The following is an 11,640-nucleotide window of genomic DNA, read 5'->3' on the forward strand; positions in this document are numbered from 1 at the left end:
AATTTTATTAGAAAAAGAAAAAAAATTACAAAAATAAAACGATCTTGACAAGGGGGAAAAAAAAAATACCAACAGCTGTAGCTCACAAAGTAATAAAGCCACAAAGTCACAGAGGAATACCAAGTAAGAATGGACACTATTCTGAAGAAAACATTAGTTAATGAGATTGTGATGCACTAAAGATCTCGAATCACAATAATTGAAGTGACAATAAAAAAGAAAAAAAAAAAAAGAATGATAACAAGAAAAGAATACAAAGTGATAAATGTGGGAGTAGATAAGTCCTCGACCCAAGTATATCTCTCGGATTCTTAATGCCAATTAGTACGTAAATTAGATGCCATGTTTTAGATTATTAAACCATATATATGGGATCTAGTAACTATAAAATGCCCTAATCCTTGGAAAAGCAACGGCATTTAACAACTTTGATCATACAAATCAACAATAAAGAGATAAGATTACTCATATGAAGACTTGGAATGCGCAAGTGTTTGTAATCAATTAGTTTGTCACTTGTATATCTTTAGGCATCAATTATGAATAATTTGACTTGGAATTAGATTCAGTAAAAGCTGACCATGAACTAATTTATGGTTAAGCAAAGACGTTCTGTCTTATGTGTGAATGCTCATGAGATAATTATCTCAAGGCATAAAATTAAAATGCTTCCAGTACTACTCATGTATTGATCAGGTTTCGAGAATTTTCCTTTCACTAGGTTCTTTTTGGATATAGCTCTTGCTAAGGATGGACACAAAATTTTAGCCAAAAAAGCAAAAAAAAAAAAAAAAAAAAGAAAGAAAGAAAAAAAGACGATGAACTTTCAATGGAAGGTGGTGACTATATTTCTAGAGTTTATTAATCTGGTCCATTTCTACGCTCATGGGGGATTGTTATGCTTTTGGTATATGCTTTAAATTCGTTATCCTTAACTTGTCCAAAAGTGAAGTACTTAAAGCTCTAGAAGTAAAATCTCATGAGTACTCTTTTCAGCCTTGCACATTGATTCGTTTATGGTCGGACGTAGTAATAGAGCTCGACCAAAGTTATATATATATATATAGATATATAAATGTGAAATACTTGATAGATGTATTAATATTATACTAATGTGTAATTTGCACTGTTTTCATGTTAAATTATTTTAGAAACTTCAAAATGGAAGATCAGATTCCGCTTTCTATCTACTAATTAATTAATTTCTTAAAAATTCCCAAATCTCTGGTACGGGCATATATATCTACCTAAGGATATATTAAAATTGAATCCCAAAAGTAACTATAATAAACATGCTCATCCCTAAATGACATTCATGTAAAGCCACTTTCCAAATAATAAACATGTGTCCTTATACGCTGTCGAGAACTTATTCGCGAAACGTCTTTAACCATTGAGATGCATCTATATATATTATTGGTTCTTCAAGCCAAGCGATCACCACTGAAGTGGATAAATATGAACACGTTTTTCTTTTTCTTTTTCTTTTTTGTAAATCTAAAGTAACACAGATATATTATATATTATTACAGATCAGCTAGGTATTGCCGGCGGCATGATCTCTACTTGTAACGTTCTGAGTCAAAATTTCCTGAATTAATTAATACAAGCTAGCGAGTTTGTTGGAGAATAAAGTATATTTATGTGGATGGATTTAACAGATCATATATGTAGCCACCCACTAGTCAATTTGCATCTCGGAAGGAAGAGTCAACATATTCTTTCTTGCCAAATAACGTAAAATTGCCTATTTGCCATGTCATTTCACGTATGTCATGGCTTACTTATGGTACCCACGTTGCTTTACATTTGGTCTATTTGTTGTGTTTCGGATTTATTCTAGGGATCCAAAACTGCTTTTTAATTTTTAGTTTCATAATTAGAATATAACTAATTAAATCGTATCATATCATCTCATAATAAACACAAAAGAGTTGGTTAAAAAGCAATTTAAATTTTTTACATGACGTTGCATAATTTAATTAGTTAGATACTAATTAAAACAATAAAATTGGACAATAAATTTGAGTGCTTGTTCTATATATATATATATATATATTAATGGAAAATAAGCTCTGACCTAGAATAAACTTTGCCTTGGGAAATATATCCTTTTAATATACGTTATTCCTCTCATTAATTAATTTGAAACTTGAAAATCTAATATGGTTTGAGGGTTAGTTTGATTCATAAATTGTTAGCTATATTCGACATTCTTGGATTAAGTACATTTGAGATGCATCTTGTATTTTACAAAGTATATGTTGGCAGACACGCATTGGTGGTTGGGATCACAAGTGTAACAAGAATAACCAGTACTTCCATTCTCTCTCTCTCCCACGGATGTATTCAAGGTAAAAAGTCATGGAAACGAAATTTTTTTTTTTCCATAGGTTAGTAAAAGTATATAATATAAATATTTCTTTTTTGTTTTTTAATGGGAAACTTTAAGATTGTATTGAAGTGACAAATCAACACGGTGGGCAACAGTTGGGAGAGACCCCGTCCAACAGGTAGAGCTCTCGGAAGACAAGCCGAATCCAGCTAAAAAGTGGGCAACCCCATTAACATGGTGGGGGCCGAAAAATACAATAACAGTCTAAATCAAAAAGGACATTACAAATGTTAAGAAATTAAGGTATCGGTAAGACACACAAAAAAAAAAAAAAAAAAAAAATTCACAATTTAAATCACAACTAATTTTTTTTATCACAGTATTTTCTATTATAAAAATTTAAATTTAACTTTTTTATTACAATATTTTTTTTTTCACATAAGATTCACTTCACAACTTAACCCGAGTTGTAAAAAGAACGTGCCCTTAGATTTAACACAAGAAACGATCCTGCTTGCATTGGATTCAGCACACGAGAGCTTCCAACCATGAGAAGCAATGAAAGCAAGAGCATCCCGCGCTGTGCGAAGCAGTGGTCAACAACCATAGGGGAGCACACACCTTCAATCTTTTTAGCGAGAGCCCCCGCGATCACTCCATCAGTAACTTGAACAATGGCAAGGGAACTCAACGAGTCCACGACTGCAACATCCACATTTAATTTGAAGGTACCATAGGTCGGGATAATTTTTAATAGACTCTTATTATTCATAATAAGCTACATAATTTTGATTTTGATCTTTTGATAAAAAATCACATAGCGTCATTGATAATTGCGATAATGCTCGACCAAAGGAATGTAACAATAATAGGAATAAGATTTACAAAAAAAGACGATGATGAGAATTATCATTGTAGCAAAAAAAATTTATTGTTATAATTTCTTACTAACATTTCGTTAACACGCGGTTTTCGATGGTTTTTGTGCTTCTTCTAACTCTCCAATGTTAAATGGTCACACAAGTTTTTGTCCTTGGTATGCACTTTTTTTTTTTTGTCAGATCTAGATTTGTTTTTATTTCTTAGGAGACGTTTGTTTCTTATATTCGTTTCTGATTCTGAATCATGATTCATGGTTGTCTATAGTATTTTCTTTCATAAAAAATACACGTAAAACGAGAATGATTCTGAATCAAGATTCTGAATCTATAAACCAAACGTCCTCGGGATTTGTGATTCAATAGACTTTTTGTGATTTTTATGATTTTGGGAGACTTTTTGTGTGACCGTGTATTCTCTGCAATTATTGCGATAAATTTGATGTGACCGTGTATTCTCTGCAATTATGTTCTTTTTGTGAATTAAGGCCCTGTTCACTTCGCTGATTCAAGTTTAGAATTTGAGTTTTTCTACAGTAAAAAGCTCTCACAAACAATCACATCTAACTTTTTTATTACAGTAAAAAGCTCTCACATAAAGTCACATCTCAACTCAAATTCTAACTCGAATCAGTAAAATGAACGGGGCCTAAGTCAATCCAACCCTTAATTTTGTGGTAGTGCTGTAAAGAGCCCTACGGAACTTCCATTCTCGATATGAAAACTCTAAAAGTAGGCATGTAGCACATTTAATCTTTCCGTTCGCTTATGGACGAAACTTTCCCTGTTAATTGTGCGTAAATTTGAGGAAATAAATAGTATAACCGACCGATTTACCCTGACAATAATGCTTATAGTTAGTGGCAACCAACCATCTTATGATTTGCAATAAATAAAAAAAAAGCCAAACTTAAAAGTTTAATTAAATAGGCTGGGACAAGTACAAAAAGTAGTAGAAGGAAAAGAAAAAAAAAAGAAGATAAAGAGAACATAACAAGAACTTAAAAGAAGCCAAATAACACAACTAAACTCGACTTAAAATATATCATTTATTACTGATACCATAGATTAACACTGAAGAAAGATCGATAAAAGGATACCGATAGTCGAAAATAATGAAGCCACTAATTTGCAAAGGGCAAAATTAGTGTATGAGAAAATGGTTATCTTTATATATATATATATATATATATATATATATATATATATATAATATATATATTGTGATGGGACTCAAATTTGCTGTCTAATTTTAGCGTCTTAATAGTATCTAACCAATCAAATCATGCTACATAATGTAAATAATTTATATAGTTTTTAATTAACTCTTTTGTACTTATCATGCGATGATGTTGTATGATTTTATTGGTTAGACACTAATTAAAACACCAAAAATTAGACAGTAAATTTAGATCCATTGTGATGACATTGATTGGCCATCTTATAAACTAGATGTAACGAGACTTCCAAGGAACGCATTGTAGGTTGGAGCAAGGCGCATCCCCTTTGCTTCTGCATGCACCTCCCTCACCATCGCAGCATTTGCACACAACTCCAAGAGTACCCACACTGTTTGAGTAACCTATAATAATATGTAATAAACCAACCAAATTAATTTGTATACACACAAATATTAAACCAATTGATTGCTTCAATATTAGTTTAAAGAACGTAAAAGAAAAACACTACAATATGATAAACAAATCCAGAGAGAGAGTATTTTGCTAATAACCTCGTCCACGTCTAACTTTGAGCGTCCCGCTTTCAACACCACTTGGGCATAGAGATGCAAAGAGAATCATCATCAATATTAATACAAATACACAATGATCATAATACTTGGATATCATCATTTTCTCACTTATGAAACAAAACCTTGAAGTTTCTTGATTAAGAAAAGAGAAAAAAAGGAATTAAGTTGATAAATACTCAAATTTACTTTATAACTGAGAGTTAACAAGGCTAGAGTTGAGGAGATTTATGTAGCGAAGCAATATATATATATATATATATATTCGGCTTCTGCCTTCTAAAACCAGTAGCCAACGCGCCAGCACGCGTTTCCATGTCCGCCAAGTCTTTCAAATTCGAATGGGGACATGATTTTCTCTTATGGGCCCCGCCTACTTGGTTAACAAAACAGTCGAATGCAAAACCGTCAAATACGTTCAATAGATAATACATAACTTGAAAGGAAAAAGGAAAAAAACAATAGTTTTTTTGTCTTTTCAAGAACATAAGAAGCTGGGAAAATAACAATTATGACTTTAAGTTTAATTATTTATAATTTCTAGGGACTAATTACACATGTTATTTCTGATATTTTTAATTACTTTGACGAAAACTCTTTGTAAAGAAGGAAAAAAGAAAAAAGGAAAGAAAACTTTGTCTTTTAGATAGATTTGAGAAAAGTGTTGCAAAATTTAATTCTGACTCATTGGCTGTGTTAGATAAATCTCTAAAGTATACTTAAAAAAGTGTGAACCCTTAAAAAAGTTGACCAAATAGTGAATTCAAATAAGATATAATTATGTAGAGCAATTTACTATTACTATTATTATACTTTTTGGCTGAAGAAAGTTTCGAGAAAGGGATGACCATCTTTAATATATCCCTTTTGGTCGTTATATCAAAGGGGCTCTTTATATGCTCAAATGAATGTTCATTAAAAACCATATTATCGGGCGTTACTCCTCAACAAAGAGCAAGTCATCACAACTCCATCGAATATGCTAACGTTAAGAAAAAAATATTATGTATGTAGTCCATGCAAACTATTGGGATATTTATTTCATATATTCATCCATGATTCTAAATCATAATTCATTATTCTCTACAGTATTTTTCTCTCACAAAAAACACACGTAAAATGAGAATGATTCTGAATTCATAAACCAAACGTCCACTATATCGAATTTTAACTTAATAAGCACAAACATTCACATATAAAATCTTCAAAGTGTGCCACTCAACACTCAAACTTTTAATCACATACCAACTACGTCGGTAACTTTTCATTGGGCCATAAAGGATTAGAAAAAAAAAAAATTATCTTATGCATTTAACGAGATTATTAATTTAGTACATTGGTCCAAGTTGAGACCGAAAGATTTTATCATTTAGTCAAGGTTATTCATTTATCGAAGTTTTGTATATCTAAATACTACCGATTGAGACTTTTCCCTTGGTGAATTTAATCACTAATAACTCCGGTTATGCGTTTTATTTTTTTGTTAATCTTTGGCATCATGTATTTGAGCAGATTTGTATTTAAGAAATGTAAGAGTAATCATGTCATTTTGAGTATCAAGACACTCTTATTACGGTACACGAGTTATAACATCTCAATACTGGTTAACCAACTTTTAGTGATTCGCTTATATTTCATTAGGCTTACAATGCTTTTTGCCACTCAAAAATTTCGTTTCAATACCAAGAAATATATTGTATTTAACAAATAAGCCAACCATTTTTTGAATCTGCTATTACGTAATGTAACCTATATATTGTGCACAGCGGCCGATTGCCTTTTCTGTTGTTTTCTCATGTTGAGCCATCTTCACGGGTGGATTTTTCTCTTTTTAGATATATATAACGGTAGTTACACGAGTAATTTATGTAAACTTGACGTTTGAGCGTAAAAATATTCTAAAATGCGATGCTATTTGTTGTGCTAAATTTCCCATATGTTAAACTTGGTGGTAAATTTATCATGAAGTTTAGCATTAAATTATCGTGAAATTTAGCATATACCAAATTTGACATTGATTGTGATTATTAGTTGATACATTTACTTTTTCTTTCATCAATATAACATCATTTTCACTTTCAAATTATATCAATATTTTTGTTTACAACTTTCAAGACTTAATAATTACAGAAAGATAGATATAGCATTTGGAATAGCATATACCCACTAAATATGTTATTTTCACACTTTTTAGTAACAAATATATTATTGGTATTGGCATATTCATTGGAGATGGTCTTAGAGTCACGTATGATCCAGATCGAGTACATTATATAATTATTTTTTTAAATATATTCAATTTGTTTGCTTGAAAATGGAATTTACGAGCGATATGTCCGAAGAAAAATGATGTACCAAACACCAATCAATATTGCAAGCAATAGAATAATATATAGATCATAGAAGTTGAAAATGTGATTATGTCCCACAGTTCTTTTGAAAATAAAAGTTTTCACTTTTAACGTAGTTAAAGACAGTCCTCTGACTTTCAAAACTCTCATTTTTCTTCGTAATTTTTAAGCGAGAGAGAGGAAAACAAAACAAAGAACGTGTTCAAACTCATGTTTCGCATCATTGTGCATCATGTTTATACATACAAGAACTTCAAGATCATTTTCCATATTTTGGTCAAACGTCAGAATGAATTAGTCTGAGCTAAATTAATTCTACCTTTGATTAATAGGTCAAGTAAGAAATAACAGTCACATAAGTGAATCTGTCAAATATGTATATAACAATTGCTGTCAATCTAAACACTATTCCTGGTAAGAGCTTTTGTTCGCACGCTGCGAATCTTACGTAATGATGGTGGTATACATATTTATATTATATATGCTTATATATATATATAATTTTTTTTAAGAATAATAAATTATTAAATTTTGGTACATATATATATACGTTATTTTTTTGACGCGTTTATAACGGTAAATTTCACTGCAACAATGAGATGGGAAAGTATAATGACGATAGAGAATCAAATGACAGTCTAGCTGAATTTCATTATAAAAACCTTTTACAGATTAAAGTTGAGAGGTACATGAAAAATGTAGTATATGTATTAGCCCTAACTTAAAAGCAGGGGCGAGAACGAGAATAAAAATATATTAAAGTTGGTGGCCCGGCACATAATTAAGGTAAGGTTGACTATCCTTATCAACTTTATTTTTAATTTTGTAAAAGATTATAACCAAGGACGATCTAATAAACCTATATATACCTTCTTCTTTGTCTTTATTCCCCTAGCGTAGATAATATGTTCATAGACTTGACCAAATTTTGGTAAATCGTGCATTTCGCACATGCATGAATTCATATATACTTTCCTGTGCTTGAGATCCAAAGCAAAACAAGATAATTGGCTTTCATGAGTCAAGCGAAAATTGACTACTTTTATAAGGCAAGAGTAATTCGTTGTTGGAGAAGGAGATCCGAATCGATCAGTTTAGATGAATTCTTATCGCTCTATCAATATATATATATATATATATATATGTATGAATGTGTATACAGTTGCTTTACAATATCACTCATGCTCTTCTAGAAATTCGAGAATATTCTTTTATACTATTCTAGAGAGTGGATGACCAAAATGATTTTACGACATTTATTTTCATTTTAAAAAAATGCTACATTGTCAAGGTAACACGTTGCTTTCTTCAGTGATGTTAATTGACATGTGCATGCGGATGGGAATTGTAATTTTTTCCTCAATTTTCATAGAAACTCCTTACTTGTCTAGGTCTTCACGTTATATATTGATTCGTTTTCATTTGACAATAGGAATTGTGATTTCACTTTACCAATTAGAATTCAAAATAACACGGATTTGACCCTGAACTCTTATAGCTGTAACTATGATATTTCAATTGATAAAACTCTATTTTTTAATAGGTTTAATCACACGCGAGTGACGTGATTAGATGGTAAAAACATATATATATATATATATATGTATATGTATTTATGAGACCAATATTAATGTAGGGTTGAAAGTAAAACAAAAGACAATTTAGAGTTAGAGCGATAGAAAATTTGTGAGTTTTCTTAATAAGCTTTTGAAAATTTTGAAATCTATATTTAAATTTATTATATTCCCTTTACCAAGTAGTCATGTGACCCACATGAGATTAAAACCATAAAATTTTTGCTTCATTAACAATTGCAAAGTTATAACTTATGAAAAGTTCAGAGGTAACTTTAATGCCATTTTAAATTATAGAGGACAAAATGAGACAACTCTTATTACATATTATGCAGGTATTTATAAGCTTACCAAATTTTTGGTGTTAAATGACACACTATGCAAGATGTTGGTTCGTAAGGGTGAAGACTTATAACTTAAAAATTTGATAAACCACTTCATGGTATCCCAATATTTCTTTGTTTAAGAAAATGGGGTTATCAATGGTATTATCCAATCTCCATCTCTTTCGTTATAGCGAAAATACAAGACCCATCTATATAAGAAAATTGTATGACTCAAACATTCGACATAAAGTACTGCAAGTCGACACCTAATATTTAACAGTGTTTTAGGGAAAATGTCATCTACTGTATGAAATAAAAAGGAGATGTGGAGATTTTTCGTGTTTCGAAAATTTGTAAGTAGACATTACATGACGTCTAATACACACGAAAAAGGCGGTTCAGAGAATTTTCACATTTTGGAGATCCGTATACAGACATTAGAGGTGTTTTAAAAAACCATAGTTAAATACTAATTTAGTTTACCAATCCATCCCAAAAACTTAAGCTATTAGGAGGTGGACCAATAATAGTTTTATACTTTAACACTCCTCCTCACGTGTGGGCTGAACAATAGGCAATCGTGTGGGTAAATTAATTAGAAAGTCCAACACGTGAATATTTAGGCCTGAGACACATGATGACAATTTTAAATGGGGATAAAGAGTGCAATTACGGGGGTTGAAACTCAGCACCTCCCGCTTTAATACCATGCTAGTTTACCAATCCATCCCAAAAGCTTAAGCTATTAAGAGAAGGGCCAACAATAATTTTATACTTTAACATATACAGACATTAGAGGTGTTTTAAAAAACCATAGTTAAATACTAATTTTTTTACAGCAAACTTTTTCACGTCCCTTCTATATTTTTGTGCATTTTTCCTTCCTAGACCTTAAAGTTTTTTCTCCCAAATCCTTCTCTTTCTCTCTCTTTCTCCTTAAATCCCACTCGCTCTCTCGACCGTGCTCATAACCATTGTCGTGACCCTCATATCGTATCCACAGCTGCCATTGTGACCGCCGAGTTTAGGATTTTTGGGGTTGTTGATGTTGTTGTTGTTATTTGTTGGATTTATGTAGCTGATTTGATTTTTCTTTTAGGATTTATATTGAGTACTGTTTCATCCTATTTAAGCATTTTGTATTTATTAGATTTTGTAGAGAGAGAGAGACACACACGCACACATATATATATATATATTTCAAGATTGTTATTTATGTTGTTTGATAAAATATGATATTTTTAAAAAAATTATAATCAGGTAAATTCATTTAAAAAATCATTTTAGTCAATATCACTCTTGACAATTTTTAAATCTTTTTTTAAATAAAGATACTTAACAACAATTTTCTGAAAAAGTGTCATTAGTTCTACACACACTATCTTCATATGTTGAAGACATAGAAGGATGTTGAATTTGACGACAAGGTTTAAATCATCTTCATGTCTTTTGTCGCCAGTTAAAAACATCATCATCAAATTCACTTTTGGTATCAGTAAAAGAAGAGCTTAGTTTCAGTACCACCAGACCACAAGCTCAACGTTGCATAGTCCGTTGACTAGGGAGAAACCTTAAAATAGGGTACACTAACTGAAACTTAAACCCATCTTGAAAGGAGAAAAAAGAAAGGGCATTCTAACCTCTATATCACCAGCAACTTGTGGAAATAACCACAATAATTTTTGTATCCAATGTTGTGTTTCGTTGTCTTACATTTGTGACAGTCCTGTGACATGGGTTAACGAGATAAGAACAGAGGAAGCATATACTTTATATGAAATGCAGTTATTCTTTAAGTAATTTTGGACAACTGACTTTCTTTTCATTAAAAACATTTAAGATAAATGATTGTCACTTTAAATATCGCACCCTGTATCACTATCTGTCTTCTTATTATGTCACATGTCTTCATCATTTAATAGTAATGCCCCATCAACTTCTAGTTACTAACAAAACCGAAGATTTATCTCTTATAGGAACAACGGCGGCCGTTTGTATCACTGTCAGGCTACGGGTTGTAACCCGCCATGCTTTTCCTATGGTATTAACAATTTAATCTGTAATGTTGCATTACACAATTCATCCACTTGATTTTAAGAGTTGAGTTATTGAAACTAAAAAATCTTATTTAAAAAAATACTAACGAAAAAGGGATAAGAAAAATGAACTACCAATTATTTTATATTTTTAGCATTTAAATATGTATAAAAAACTGTCGTTCTGCATATATATGTTTTTAATCCAACAGTCAGAAATTGACCCTATTCCCCACCGGACTCCTAACAAAAAAATGAAAACTGAAATGAAATTGTATATATATTGCACGTACGTGCAAATAAACATGATATTACTGATTGCTTTATTATATATTTTTTCTTTAATTCCCAAACATAATATAGCATGTTCTCAACCTTTAAACAACTCCT

Source organism: Morus notabilis, unplaced genomic scaffold (assembly GCF_000414095.1).
Source record: "Morus notabilis unplaced genomic scaffold, ASM41409v2 Scaffold799, whole genome shotgun sequence".
Taxonomy (NCBI): domain Eukaryota; kingdom Viridiplantae; phylum Streptophyta; class Magnoliopsida; order Rosales; family Moraceae; genus Morus; species Morus notabilis.